The sequence below is a fragment of the Xenopus laevis genome, chromosome 8S, assembly GCF_017654675.1.
Source record: "Xenopus laevis strain J_2021 chromosome 8S, Xenopus_laevis_v10.1, whole genome shotgun sequence".
Taxonomy (NCBI): Eukaryota; Metazoa; Chordata; class Amphibia; order Anura; family Pipidae; genus Xenopus; species Xenopus laevis.
In genome coordinates, this window is record NC_054386.1 from 37,098,605 (window position 1) to 37,113,043 (window position 14,439).

General features: G+C 39.5%; 1 protein-coding gene across 9 annotated transcripts in view; it reads left to right on the top strand.

The window, feature by feature from the left end:
- The first annotated feature begins 10,430 nt into the window (after nt 1–10,430).
- Nucleotides 10,431–14,439, top strand: part of wnk3.S (WNK lysine deficient protein kinase 3 S homeolog) — a 76,020-nt gene continuing 72,011 nt past the window's right edge. For 2 of the 9 annotated variants that reach the window (XR_005963867.1, XM_041575014.1), the window contains exons 1-2: nt 10,860–11,082; nt 12,938–13,134. The gene's annotated coding sequence lies outside the window, so the exon portion shown is untranslated. The other 7 variants (XM_041575016.1, XM_041575017.1, XM_041575019.1 and 4 more) reach the window with 7 other exon arrangements.

A 14,439-nucleotide genomic window follows, 5' to 3' on the forward strand; every position in this document is an offset into this window, starting at 1 on the left:
GGAGTTACGGAATAGCCAATCATAGCACTTATTTGGCACCCAGAGACTTTTTTTCATTCTTGTGTTGCTCCCCAACTCTGTTTACATTTAAATGGGCTTTGGGTATTTCCCCATATGGTATTAGCCTAAAAGCATTTTGTGTTTTGCTCTGCCTCCACTTAGCATTTTTTAATCCTTTCAACACATCTCTTTGATTTTGTTTATGCATACTACAGTGAAGTAAATACGAACAACGGAGACTCTGCAACATTTAACTACAGAAGAATTTACATCTTGCAATAAAATTAGCCTTCATAGTCTCTACCTTGTCATCTTCGTCACCAGCAATTAGGTCAAGACGGCTAGAAGAAAAAAAAAATTTGTGAAATTGCAAGCTGGATAGCTGCTGAATAAAAAACTAACACAAATAAAAAATATCACTCTCTACAGCATACTAAAATGAATATAAAGATAACAAGAACAAAATACACTGCTGATGTACAAAAGCTGCAAATACTTTATATACTAGTACTAAATATGTTCCACAGGACCACGTCCTTAGCTGCAGCCACACACAAGCCATGCCCCCTGTTGTTTACAAACTGAATGATTGGACCTGCTTTTAGTCTTTGCACAGCAGCAAGAGTGGGCCACTTTGCATCAAGGTTAGTATAAGGTATTATAAATGACTGCTGCTCATGAATGCATATCCTAGCGTATACTAAAGACTGCAGGGAATGATAGGAGCTGTAACATCAGGACTAAAACAGAATGAACTTCCCAGCCACAGAATTCCAGTACAAATATACACTTGCATTTTGGTGGGATTGGTAGTTTATGCAGCCTGACTGCGGAATATGATGGTATTTGTATTTATCTGAGACGCAGAGGAATGGATTTTGTAAAGGGAGATTATGATCCATGAAGGAAAAGCATAGCCGCCATTGTGCATGTTGGGTGTGCTGAGGCTTCTTCGGATGAGCTTCGACAGAGCTTCTTTAACAGTGACAGACTATGTTATGAGGAGAGAACCATTTCTGTTAACAAGCTTATTTCCAGATACAGACAAGCTACTCTTTTTTATTACATATAACGAGATTTTCAAATAAATATCAAAAAGATTCACTGTAAAAAAAATGTTCCTGAACTGACTGGGTGCAATGTCACAAATAACACAAGATTCTTGTTATTCACATTACCATGGTTTTCTCCGTAACAACTGTTGGGTTTTAAAAAAAGTCCTATATGCAGTTGTCCTTACACACGTTTAAAGTGTACACCACACGCTCAATAAAGTATAGCTGATTTCTAAAACCTGCTTTTTAACAGCACTAGCCCTGGCACTTGCTGGCACATTCCATTTAAGCCAACTGGACCTGACATTTTAATATCTATCATTTGTTATGAACACAGGAATATACCCATTATGTCGCTACCTACCTGCCTGAGCCGCTCAAGGCTCAGTATATTTTCCACCTGCAATACCCCCCATGTGTATTTCTCAGTGTAAGACTCTCCATCTGCAGTTTCCTCATTTTCACTTCTTGCCGCCATCAAAACCAGTGTTTCACAATCTCCTGTCTCTTCTGATGCCTATTAGGGTCAGTATAATGGTTAAAATATTTTCTTTTTTGAAACAATTTAAGTGTCAAGAATCTGAAACTTTTAAAATATGCATGCACAACTTTATATGACTTAAATCACTTCTCATTGATTATAATAATAGGTGTAAATATTTTGTTTAAAGGAGAACTAAAGCTTAAAGAAGTAGCCAGAAATGTTTTACATCATGGGTTTGGGTTTCTATACCAACCCAAGGCAACCACAGCCCTTTAGCAGGGAAGATCTGTGTCTCCAAAGATGCCCCAGTAGCTCCCCATCTACTTTTCTGCTGATTCACTGCACATGCTCTGTGCTGCTGTCGCTTACTGAGCTTAGGGACAGACTTACAATATACAGTACACACAGAATATAAATGTCACAGTATAATACTGATTAATAATTATCACAAATAATTACATGGCAGCACAGAAACCAGTGTAACTAGCATCAGAATATAATAATCAGCCCTGTAGCATCAGCTTATATTACAGACCAACCTCATTTTCTGCTTCATAATTTTTGTCAACCCCTAAGCTTAGCTTCTCAACAGCTGCTCAGAGCCCACTGAGCGTTTGAGTATTAAAGACACTTTCCAAGATGGCAACAAGTCTAAAGTCCTGGATCATTGCTGCTTTTGAGAAACTGAAACTTTAGGCTGGTGCAATAAGTATAAAAAGTATGTAAAATATGGCATTTTTAATCATATTCATTTTTAGGGTTTTGATCTATTTCAACTGCTATAACATACCCAATACTATGACTGGAGTAGATTTTCACAATTCTAGTTCTTTAATTTAGTAAAATGGACCTTTCGTGCATCACATGATGATGGTTTAAATTTGTTCTCACATTACATGAATAGATTAAACTTTTCTTGCATAACTTAATCTAACTATTAATTAATGACTAAAGGAAATACTCATAATATCCTCCCGGTATTACTGGTACAATCTCAGAATTACTTGCAAGTTACAGGTAAGGGGGGCCTCTCACAAAGTCAGTGCTGCTGCATGTAGGTAGAATTGTATTGTACAATTCATCAGCTACAGAGGGCATTGTGCAAAGTGCAAAAAATATACATATAATATATAGTGAATAAAGTACCCCCTCTTGTAAAATATAAGGATATTATAAGTTACCGAGGAGTTTCATGACCATATAAAAACACGAGGCCGAAGGCCGAGTGTTTTTATACAGGTCATGGAACTCCGAGGTAACTTCTAATATCCTCATATTTTACAACTGGGGGTACTTTATTTATTATAATACACAAATTTTAGTAAGTCATGTGACAGAAATGACATCACTACTCACCGTTTATAACTGATGACATCACTACTCACCGTTTATAAGGATATAATTTACAGGATATTCATGGCTTTTGTGTATTATATATATATATATATTTTACAGCAATATTTTACTTTTTTGGTGTAAATTTAACAAGTTTAAAAACATGGCACCAACTTGCAATAACCAGACAAGTCTTAACTGCATGTTGCCTTGTTAGGATTTACTATGTACATCAGAAAACCAAAAAGACAAAGGGCTACCTTTGGAATGTTGGACACAATCTCATAGTTTACACCACAGGAGTGCAGAATATTTTTTGTTGACATCTTTTTAGGCTCTGTAAAAATCTGCAAAGAAAGTTTTGGATATTAAAGCTAATAAGTAAATACAATGGGGCAAATTCACTAACCTGCAGAGTTGCGCTAGCGCAGCCTTCGCTGCACTTTGCCTGGCGAATTCACTAAAATCCGAAGTTGCGCTCAGGAGGCAAAAGGTAGCGAAGTTGTGCTAGCGTTAATTTGTCAGGCTAAATTGTGCTAGCGAAGGCTAATTTGCATAAGGCGCCAAATTGAAATTTGAATGGACGTGTATGCTGCAGCGCATACAGAACACTATGCAGACTAGGGGAAATAAAAAAAACTTAACCCTAATGTGTCTCTATGCAGTATTGACATACAAAACTTTTACACTTCCATTCCCCAAGATGAAGGAATTCAATACGTAGAGGACGCTCTACTTGACAAAGATCTTCCTCACCAATTAATATATTTTTTGGTTGACTGTCTAAATATTGTATTGAAAAAGAACTATTTCTGGTTTGCAGGTGAAATTTACTGGCAGAAGCAGGGGACATCCATGGCTGCGGCGGTCGCTCCTTCATTCGCCAATATTTTCGTCCACAGGTTAGAGAAACGGTTGTTTCTGAATGAACCATATATTCAACATACAGCAGGATACTATAAATTTGTGGACAATATATTGGTGATCTGGGATGGACCAATAACCGGGTTCAAAGAAATGATACAAATGGTACAAAATGAAATCAAACTCACCCTACAATTAAATTTACTACCAAAGTAGGGGCCCATAAGATTAACTTTTTAGATGTCACCATAACAATATTGAATGGGTTAATATATACAAACCTGTACCATAAAAGTACTGATAAAAATAATATTCTGCATGCCTCTAGCTATCACACACCCAATGTAATTAGGGCTATACCGAAAGGCCAATTCATTAAAGCACGGAGAATTTCCTCAGAAGAAAAAGACTACACAGTGGCATCGATATCTTAAAGGGATACTGTCATGGGAAAAAATTTTTTTTCAAAATGAATCAGTTAATAGTGTTGCTCCAGCAGAATTCTGTACTGAAATCCATTTCTCAAAAGAGCAAACAGATTTTTTTATATTCAATTTTGAAATCTGACATGGGGCTAGACATTTTGTCAATTTCCCAGCTGACCCAAGTCATGTGACTTGTGCTCTGATAAACTTCAATCACTCTTTACTGCTGTACTGCACGTTGGAGTGATATCACCCCCTACCTTTTCTCCCCCAGCAGCCTAACAAAAGAACAATGGGAAGGTAACCAGATAGCAGCTACCTAACACAAGATAACAGCTGCCTGGTAGATCTAAGAACAACACTCAATAGTAAAAACCCATGTCCCACTGAGACACATTCAGTTACATTGAGAAAGAAAAACAGCAGCCTGCCAGAAAGCATTTCTCTCCTAACGTGCAGGCACAAGTCACATGACCAGGGGCAGCTGGGAAATTGACAAAATGTCTAGCCCCATGTCAGATTTCAAAATTGAATATAAAAAAATCTGTTTGCTCTTTTGAGAAATGGATTACAGTGCAGAATTCTGCTGGAGCAGCACTATTAACTGATTCATTTTGAAAAAAAATTTTTTCCCCATGACAGTATCCCTTTAAAAGAGATTTATTAAAAGAGGGAGACATGGCTAGAGAACACCTACTTACCTATAAGACCAAAACTGAACAAAAATGTCTTCCGTTTGTGAGCCAATTCAACAAACACAGTAAAGATATTGAACACATAGTCCACAGATACTGGCCTATATTGCTAGAAGATAGATGTCTCAGAAACGTGTTAATAAAACCATCACTATTTAGTTATACTAAAGGGAAAAGTCTTCAGGGACATCCTTTGCCAGTCTGAAGTTTGCCTTGCTAAAAAAGGTGCGCAAAGATTTCTGGGAACTTTTGCATGCCTCAATTGTATCTGCTGCTCATCTATAATTAAAGGTGAGGTATTACACCACCCCACACAAGGTACCCCAATAAAAATTAGACACTTTGCCACATGTGACACAAGTAATGTTATTTATTTACTTAAATGTCCCTGTGGAATGGGGTATGTAGGACAAACTGCAAGAGCCATCAAAACAAAGATCAAAGAACACAGAGGCAGTATACAGAACTTTAAAAAGGGAACAGACACAACGGTCGCAAGGCATTTTAATTTAGCAAACCATAACCTTGCCCAATTAAAGTGGACAGTACTTGAAATAGTTCAACCACTGCAAAGAGGAGGTGACATGCAGAAATTCCGATTACAGAGAGAAGCATTTTGGAAAAGAAAAATTAGATACATTGCAACCTAAAGGCTTAACTGATAGCTGGAGTATAAAATGTTTTCTAGGATAATCTTGTTCCCTATTGGTGTAATTAACTCTCTACCTTTTCCTTCACAGATAAAGTTACATTTGTGTGCTCAATATATACAAGCAAGCAATAGTGAATACTATACGTAGAACCCAGAAAAGATATTTGGTAAGATTATGGGTATATTCCCCCTTCCGTCCATATTATCAAGTTTTTGTGGTAGGCCTGATTATGTGGCAGTCCCAGATGTTTTTGGACTTTTTCAGCTTTGCTATGGACTTGAAAATAAGATTTGAACTATGGACTGATATGTTTTTCAACAGAGAACTGAACGCTACACATTGGGTTATTATGCACGCTATGTTGTATTTTCCACACCTGTAATATATGAACCCTTATGCTAATTTTGCCAATTAACCCACCCAATCCGGTGATGACATCACTTCCTTGTTACACTATAAATGTTTGCACCTTGTATGTATGTAGATAACACTTGATAAAGGGCTCTCAGCCCGAAACATTTCGTGAATAAACCCTTTTGCAGCAAGTTCTGCTGATTGGCTTATTTCTTAGTAAACCGTTGGAGATTTGCTAACAAGTAGAACATCACAGGAGCCTCTTTCTTTCTCCTGATAACGTCCTTGACTATTTTAATGGTCAGACTGGTTGGGAAATGACCAGCAGGTGGAGCTGTTGTAACACCATTCATTCATATTAAAGGAACAGTAGCACCAAAAAATGTGTTTTAAATAATGAAAATATCATGCAGTGTTGCCCTGCACTGGTAAAACTATAGTTCATATAAACAAGCTGCTGTATAGCAATGGCGGAAATTGAAAAATGGCTATATGGCACAGGTTAACTAATGGATAACAGATCACACCATTAGACAGACAGAGCTTATTTGCTATCTGCTGTGTAACCTGAGCCTTTTCTCCTTTGAATGGCTGCCCCCATTGCTACACAGCAGCTTATTTATATAAACAATAGTAGTGTTTCTTAAGCAAACACAGCAGTTTTACCAGTGCAGGGCAACACTGCATTATATTTTCATTACTTTAAAACACTTTTATTTTTTGATGTTACTGTTCCTTTAATAGTACAATAAACCTTTAATATCTTGGAATGAAAAAAATAAATAAATAATGAATGTACACTGCAAAAGTTCTTAGAACAGCCCCCTCATCAATTTTATATTCACTTATTTATAAGATTTACTTATCCTTTAAAAACATCTGCATTCTGTCATGTGACTACAACATCACAGCATCGCCGTTTGGCACAGAGAGAAAAGTTCAGGTGCATGTTGAGGCCACAGACACACACAGCGTTACCCATTGTGTGAAGGCGTTTGGACTGATATTAATAGCTTGTTCAACTGGCACAATAAACAGCAATTAACCTCAAAAAACACATATTCTGATTGTGCCTCAGGTTTCCTTACATTTTAAAATGGTTGTGTGCGCTTTTTAGACTAACCCAATTTCTTTAAAAAAAAATCCCTTTTTTGGGCAATAGTCTCAAAGCAGAATATTGCAGCAGCTTCACTATTTTAAATATAGATTGTGAGCACTGACACCTGACCGAAAACAGAAATTGTGCTGGAGTCAGCTCTTCTGCATTTAACATTTATTCCTAATTCACTAATATCTTTGTGTGTTCTAATCCATGAATCGCTGGATGGTTCACAAGAGGCACACAAATATGCCATACCAGCGGGTCAGGTAGGTTTGGATCACAACATGGGGTCGCTTATAAGGATCCAGGTGGGTTCAGCTGTGGGCATTGACAGACCTGCCACCTTCAGCCCCAATGTCTTTCCTCTGCTGAGTCAATTTCTTCTGCACCCAATTTGTTACCTGGTTGGTTAGATCAGAGGTCCCCAACCTTTTTTGGCCCGGGGACCAAAAAAAAGCCAATTTTTTAAGTGGTGTATTTGCTTTAGAAACACAACTATAGTTTATATAAACAAGCTGCTGTGTAGCCATGGGGGTAGGGTTGCCACCTGTTTGGATTTGAACTAGACAGTCTAGTTTTCAGAAGGGATTCCCGGGTTAAGACATTCTGCCCTGTTTTCCAAATAAGGAAAACTGGGCAGCCAACTGCTGACCCCCACATCATAGCCCCACCCACATGATGTCACAAACCCCATCCACAAAGTCACTGACCCATTCCTGTGACACCATGGTCCTACCCCCTGCACAGATCGTGAGCCGCACAAAGGTGGCAATCCTACATGGGGGCAGCCATTCAAGCACACAATACACAGTAGATAACAGAAACGTTCTGAAGAATCCCATTGTCCAGACAATCAGAGCTGGAAAAGAAATACAAGGCACAGCAGATAACAGATAAGCTCTGTAGTATACAATGGGATACTTCAAAACTTATCTGTTATCTACTGTGTATCCTGTGCTTGAATGGCTGCCCCCATGGCTACACAGTAGCTTGTTTATATAAACTATAGTTGTGTTTCTGAAGCAAACACACCAGTTTTACCAGTGCAGCACAACAATACATTAGATTTTCATTACTTTTTAAGACTTTTCAGGTTTTGGTGTTACTGTTTAATTAATTTAATTAATTCTAGAGCCGCACTCTGCTTGGGTAGTTAATACGATTGCACTCCTATGTAAAGGGCACAAACCTGAAGAGCTCCTCCCTCCACCTCTGTGCTGCTTGTGCTTTTATGCGTGAAAACAAAAGAAAAAATAAATCATTGCTAGATTTTATTGAAAAAATAAATCATTGCTCATGAACCCAGTTCATGATTGTTTATTTAAAGGGGTTGTTCACCTTTAAATTAACTTTTAGTATGATCTAGAGAGTGATATTTTGAGACAATTTGCAATTGGTCTTCATTTTTTTGTTATTTGTGGTTTTTGAGTTATTTAGCTTTTATTTAGTTGTGCTATTTTAGAAATTGGGTTGCTGGGATCCAATTTACCCCAGCAACCATGCATCGCTTTGAATAAGAGATTGTAATATGAATCAGAGAGGCCTGAATAGAAAGACGAGTAATAAAAAGTAGCAATAATAATACATTTGTAGCCTTACAGAGCATTTGTTTTTAGATGGGGTCAGTGACCCCCATTTGAAAGCTGGAAAGAATCAGAAGAAGAAGGACAATATTTCAAAAACTATAACAAATAATTAATGACAACCTATTGAAAAGTTGTTTAGAATTGGTCATTCTATAACATACTAAAAAAAAGATGAACTACCCCTTTAAAACCAGCAATCAGGACTGGTGACAGTACTATAAATAACAGAAGACTGGTTATTAAACCCATGAGTACACAGCCTCTGTGTGTTGCCATAAAACTAGTTTGGCATCTTTCATCCAACATGACTGGGTTTTTTTTAAAAAAAAGGGAAGTAAAGTCAGATGATCACTGAGATGTGAAGGTGCTGTCATATATTTGGATTTTGTGAAGGGGAAATACACCTCTAATTATTCAAAGAATGGCATTAAAGAAGAATTCAACTGTTTTAAAAAAAAAACCTCCTACCTCCCACCGCACGTAGACCCCACTCCCTCCTCCTTCCCAGCATAGCTGCCCCCCCGGGGAAATGCCCCTATCTTTATACTTAGCCCTCGGTGAAGATTTAGGCATCAGTTCCACACAGCCATCTTCTTGTCTTCTTCCAGCGATTCGGCAGTTTTCGTGAGTTTCGGCGCATGCGCAGTTGTCAAAGCCAGCAAATTGCTCCAACTGCGCATGCGCCGATTTGCCGGTCTCCCACTCAGCTTACCGAAGACCCGGAAGATGTCTGCGTGGAACTCCGATGCCTGAATCTGTGCCGAGGGTTAAGTATAAAGTTAGGGGCATTTCCCCAGGTGATTTGAATATGAGACTGGAATATGAATGGAGAAAAAAGTAGCAATAACAATACAACTGTAGCCTTACAGAGCATATGTTTTTTAGATGGGGTCAGTGACCCCTGTTCGAAAGCTGGAAAGAGTCAGAAGAAGAAGGCAAATCATTCAAAAACTATAAAAAAGAAAACAATTGTAAAGTTGCTTAAAATCACCCATTCTATGACATATTAAAAGTTAACGTAAAGGTGAACCGCCCCTTTGAGTTAACTCTTTAGTATGTTATAGAATGGGTAATTTTAAGCAACTTTCCATTTAATTTTTTTCTTTTTGTATAGTTTTTGATTTATTTGCCTTCTTCTGATTCTTTCCATCTTTCAAATGGGAGGGGTCACTGACCCCATCTAAAAAGCAAAGGCTCTGTAAGGCCACACATTTATAGTTATTGCTACTTTCTATGCCTTATCTTTTTAGTATCTTTCCAGTCTCTTACTCAAATCATGGTTAACCTAGCATGGTTGCTAGGGAAATGTAGTTTTTATTTTGTATTTGCAGCTCGCGCGCCACTGACTCCGCCGGAGATACAAGCTGATTCCAGGCGTACGGAGGGGGGCGGGGGTCCCGTCTGCATGTCCCGCGCCAGGGCCGCCCCTCTCTAGTTACGTTACTGGTAATTTGGACACTAGCAACCAGATTGCTGAAATTGCAAACTAGAGAGCTGCTAAATAATGGAAAAACTGCAAATAATGAAAGGCAATTGTATATAGGAAACATTTCTTAGGTAAGAATTGGTACTGTGTTTGTGACATAATTTCACCTCATGACAAGACTCCAGCAAAGTAATAGCAGAGGCCAAATACTACGATGGACAAAATTAGACATGCTACCTCAAAGAATATACACGTAAATAATCCTATTGGACGTGTTATAACACATGTGTCTTGTCTGTGACAGACATAGGGATGTATACTACTTCTTGCACCTGTCATTTGCCACCAATAAATGATCACTTGCGCCCCCTTAAGGAAATGGTTTATTCCATTAGCGGATACAAAATAAAAACTACATTTCCCGGCTTGCCCCGCAGCAGCGTGCTTATGTGGAGAACGGGGGGGGGAGCGCGTCCCCTCTTGCTGCAGTTGGAACGGGCGCGCGCGTCTGCTAAAATCAGGTGACGCGCCTCCAGTGTATGGAGCCGGCGAGAGCGTGCGCGGCTGAGACCTCAAGGTAGAGACGATTCCCATTGTCCATCAGTGGTGGGAGGACGCGGAAGGGGAAGCTCTTAGCCCCGGGCGTATATATGCGGTGTATTTAGAGCCTGCTTTACGAGATAGCTGTGTCCCCTTTGTTCTTTTTTGTTTTTGCAGCATTTGATACAGGCCACTTTTATTAGGCATCTCCTGGACTATGAATGTATATACAAGTGTGCGCGCGCATGTGTATGTTGGTGTCACTCCGCCATTTACACGATTTTATAACATTTCTGAGGTAAATGATGAGACCCCCAACAAGGAAGCGGGGGGGGGGGGGAGAAGCGCGCTCTGGTCTCAGCTCCGGCAGTCGGGAACGCCCACCCTGTGTATGAGGCAGGGGCTTCTAACTCGTCATTTTTCCGCTCTGTGCCCCGGCAGTGGCCACCGCTACTCCCCTCTCCCTGCTTCTGTCATACAGTGGTTCCTCCCCCTTCTTCATAGAGACACCCTAGGCAACCGGAGTCAGGGAGAGGGGGGCGCACGGGGACCGTTATCAACTGGTGAGACACGTGAGGGAGGAAGGGGTGGATAGATGTGTAATATATTCATACATACATATATATATATATATATATATATATATATATATATATATATATATATTTACTTCATTTACAGTGTGTGTTTGGGAACCTCTCGCCCAGCTGCATCCTTCTCTGTGTATGTGTCTGTCTGTCCTTCTCGCTGTATGTCAGTTCCAAGCTGTTCTACACACTTAGCCCTGCTTTATCTCTCTTCATGTATCTGATTTTATTGCTAAGTATGTCCGTCTATGTCTCTTTCTCTATCTCTCCAACCTCTCTATGTCTCTCTCTATCTCCCCTCTTCCTGTCTATCTATCATCTCTCTGTCTATTCCTCTCTTCCTGTCTGTCTATCTATATCTCCCCTCTCTCTTTATATGTCCTTATAATATTCTTTAATGTATGTGATACAGGATTCATTAATAATATGATCTATTATCTGCAAACCATTATCCAGAAAACTTTGCATTACTGGAAGGTCGTTTTCTAGATTTATAAAACAGCACCTTGGTACTTGTTGGTTACTAAGCTGCTAAAAATCTGCTTAAAAACCATTGTGTTTTCTAATGTATCAGTGTTGTGGTATGGTGCCTTGGAAAGGGACCAATTATCTGGAAAGCCGAGGTCTCAAGCATTCTGGATCTCATACCTGTGTGCTCATTCTGCTGCTACATTTGCAGTTGTATTTATGTGTTTTGCTTGGATGAAAAAAAGTAACACTGTGTCAATCGATTGTCTATCTATTAAGTAGCTTTAATTTTTGGGTCGAGCCTGCAGACGTACAGCTGTAGAGTCCTCTCTCTTACAAAATGTGATTGGTCAGTTTATCGGTGTATTGATTGTGCAAATACAATTACCGGCCGGGTGGCAACTGTAGTCGGGAGCCACAGTGAGTCTCTTCCATGTTTGTTTTCTTGCATCTCCCAAGTTCAGTGATATTTTGATTTTTATAGTTCATTTACAGACCTGTGTGTGTTTTCGGTTGGTTGGAAACGTACAGTGTGCCTGAAGATTATTTTTATAGTTAAGTGAATTTTGTGTTGAACTACTAGAATGTACTGTAATGCATCCTTATTTGTCTGTCTGTCTATGCATTTTTAAGGTGGCCATATACTATAAGATCCACTCGTTTGGCAAGGTAGACATACGAGCGGATCTTGACCCGATATACCCACTAACGGCTGGGCAATATCGGATGAATCCGAATGTTCGGCCCTGGGGCCAAACGATCAGATTACAATACTACGAATGGGCTCCAACGGGTCGCAGGATGGCATCAACTAGCCGATGCGGTTCTGGATCATAGAAAAAAAAATCAAACTTGGCCTGATATCGATCAGTTGGATCCATCGGGAGCCCCCACACATGGGCAGATAAAATGCCGAATTGGTCTAAAGGACCGATATTGGCAGCTTTAATCTGCCCCTGTATGGCCACCTTTAGCCTATCTGACTGTGTGATTAGGTAGACCATGGCTTATCTGTGACGTTTGTGATGTGCAACATATACTGTTTTGTGTGTTTGTTCTGAGTTGTATGGGAAAGTACAATGTCACCTAGGAGTATCAGTCTATCTATCACATGTTTAACTGTACTAGTGATACCAATCTAAATGCCAGTCAGTCCGGACGTTTTTGAAAAGCTATATAGAGAGAGAGAGAGAGATTTCCAGGGTCCCTATATGAATCACGGAGATCTATTAGGAATCATTAATAGATTTCCAGCAGAAGGGCCACAGGTTGCCTACCTGATTTAGGCTTCATATGTTTGATTTACTGTTCTGTGACCAGTGTGTTTGTACTCTTTGTAATATATTTCCATTATTCTTTATAGGTGTTTCAGTTGTATGAGGAATAACCTCTGCCAGCGATCTCGCTGTTATTGATGGCCACGAACCTGTGGCACCCATGCTTTTGACAGACATACCCCAGAATCCCACCCCTAACAGTTGGCAGACGTTGCAGCAGTACCTGAAGATTAGTAATGTGCGGGTCGACCTGAAACTCAAGGACACTGCATGCAGGTGATTGGTGAGTGGCTGGTCTGGTGACGTTGTCAGTCTCCCCAATGACGTCTCGACACTTTTGCCACCCCCCTGCAGTGATTTGTCCACAATTACCCCTTCTACCTCTGATGTCACTGGAGGGGGGCAGTCAGGCTTGAGTATAAATAGTACTGCCAATTGTTGGGTTCAGGTTGAGTAATCACTTGTTAAAGAATGTCCCTCTGAAACAAGAACATATGGCTGTTGGTCGATGCTGGATGATATCTATACTGTAGCAAGTAAGGCAATATTGTTGTAACATTCCAGACTGTAAGGCTGGGGGGATACGTATGCTTGTTCCAGCTGTCTCTAAACGTGTCTAACAGTGATGCAGAATTATGCTGCACGGTTTGACCCCATTCGCTTTACATGCCTCGAGGTCTCTTAGGGATCTTTGTAACCCTGAATGAGTTTAAATATTGATAATCTGTCTCTGTTTTTACAGACAGTGGAAATGAAATGAGCTCACGTGGGCTTCCCCTACTCTAATCAAGCACTTCTTCTGTGACTCTCTCACCCGGCTGTAAACTCATTATTGAATTGTTGTTCATTGTTACATGCAACTACGTTTTAACAGTGATTCTGTTTATTTACCCATGCTTACATTATTTTGGTTTCTTGGAGCTGTGATGAATAAGTGATATAATTTGCATTGATTGAGGTTCTGTGGGCATGTTATGTGATTAAATGACAGTGGAGTTAAAGCGATCACTGCTTTCTGCTCTTGGCCTTTGTAATTCATTTTTGGTGGAGATAAAATGTTTGCACGTTGCCAGCTTCCAAGCTCTGCCACTCAGTGTTTTAACAAAGGGACTGCATTGAGATTGGCTGTGCCACACATTCTTTTTCCCTGCTCCCTCTGGCTCGGGGGATTGTGTTCTTTAAATAGAAACTTTTTTTTTTTGTCTTGACGCACTACATTGCTGAAGTCTCTTGCTTTAGCTGTCACTAATTGTTATCAAGGTCCATGCCTGAGCCTTTTTTTGCTGAGTGATTTTATTCCCTGTTTTAAAGTGTTTTTTAGTTTGTGTTGTTTTGTTATTGCTAAGGACAGACCAAGGTTAGACAGAGATGCTAAAAATGTTTTAATGTGACATGAGATCATACACAAATAATTGATTTATACAGCTACTGTTTGATTTTAAAGCTACAAGAATAGAGAATGTTTTTTTTATTCTTTATAAAGTGTAAGGTAAATCTCAGGTTCAGCACTCAATCTACAATAAGCATATATTTACCCCAAACCTTCCAGCCATAAATGTGTCTGTATTCTTGGCTGGGCATGACACAT